Source organism: Aricia agestis, chromosome 2, assembly GCF_905147365.1.
Source record: "Aricia agestis chromosome 2, ilAriAges1.1, whole genome shotgun sequence".
Lineage (NCBI taxonomy): Eukaryota > Metazoa > Arthropoda > Insecta > Lepidoptera > Lycaenidae > Aricia > Aricia agestis.
Window position 1 is genome coordinate 20,824,059 of NC_056407.1, and position 1,882 is coordinate 20,825,940.

Below are 1,882 nucleotides of genomic sequence, written 5' to 3' on the forward strand. Positions count from 1 at the left end.
ATCAAAATAACGATATTGTGAATTAATTTGTAATATATAAACTTTTCTATAAGTGTTATTATAATAATAAGCAACAAATCAATATAAAAATGTTAGACAAAGGAAAGATGTTTTAGTTTCTAATCAGACTATTTATCATCACTAATTTGCAGAAATGTATTCTTTTCTTATCATTGAAGAGGTGTAATATTATCTATTTAAAATACAAGATGTTAGTGTAAACATCGTTATCCTTGAAACCATCAAATGAGCCCGTCAAAATGAATAACTTTTTCTATGAGAACAATCATGCTGGGAACTAAAAAAAACCGTCTTCATATTCAAATTGTCAATCCGGGCATCCGTATAGCCTATAGGTATGAAGACGACATTTTTTTTGAGTTCCCAGTATTGTTATCATATAAAAAGTTGTTCATTATGACGGGCTCATTTGATGGTTTCAAGGATAACAGTGTTTACACTAACACACTGTATAATTAATTCATTAAAGTATAGACATGCTCCACTCACATGATTTCTTATCAATCATTAGCTATGTCCACACTATGCCCTTTCGTCTTCAATTTTCATCATCATATTAAAAAAATTAACAAAAATATTTTTTAAAAATTATTACTTACTTGTAAACCTTCCTTTAGTTTTACTTCTTTTTTTCGCAGACAGGCAGGCCTGCTAGGTCTACAAATATATTCACCGCTACCCATGGTTGCTAATAACTAATAAGTAATACCATAGAGTACTTGTAGGGGAGGTGATGCTACATTTTGAACAATTCCTAAGTGTAAAGTGATATTTTAGACTTATAATAATTGTTTGTCGTTGTCACGGTGTGTCGGGGGACCGCCGACAGTATCTTTTGCATTTTGTATCGCGATGTCACTGATTGTCTCTATTCGGTTCGCTGTGAACTGACCCTTGAACTATTGTTATGTGAAATCTAACATCTACATTAGCGGTCCCTTGACACACCTTGACAACAATAATTATGGACTAAAATATCACTTTACACTTAGGAATTATTAGAACTAAAAGTCACTAAAATATATTATTTCATTACTTTTTAAAGTTGTTTGGCGGGGATTTTTTTAAATTTCTTAATTTAATTTTATTTCATGCTTTTTAAACTTGTGTTGGTTATAGTGCAGAACTGCAGAATAATTCTTATCAACAGGATCATATTATATCTAATACCATTTAGGAACGTCCTTTTGGATGAGGCCGTCAATATGAGTCCAAACATGAAACCTCCACTTTGGGTTTTTATGAATATTTACACATTAATGGAAAGTTGACCTTGTGCTGCAGCATCAACTGGTAATCAATTATAGGATACCGAACTCCTCACTAAATAAGAGCAATGGTTTCGTGTTTGGGCTCATTTTAATTGGGCAGACGGACAGACGGAGAGACTGACAAACGGACAGACGAACAGACGGGCAGACGAGCAGACGGGCAGACGGGCAGACGGGCAGACGGGCAGACGGGCAGACGGGCAGACGGGCAGACGGGCAGACGGGCAGACGGGCAGACGGGCAGACGGGCAGACGGACAGACGGACAGACGGACAGACTGACAGACGGACAGACGAACAGACGGTCAGACGGTCAGACGGACAGACGGACAGACGGACAGACGGACAGACGGACAGACGGACAGACGGACAGACGGACAGACGGAAAGACGGAAAGACGGAAAGACGGACAGACGGACAGACGGACAGACGGACAGACGGACAGACGGACAGACGGACACACGGACAGACGGAAAGACGAACAGACGGACAGACGGACAGACGGACAGACGGACAGACGGACAGACGGACAGACGGACAGACGGACAGACGGACAGACGGACACACGGACAGACGGACAGACGAACAGAC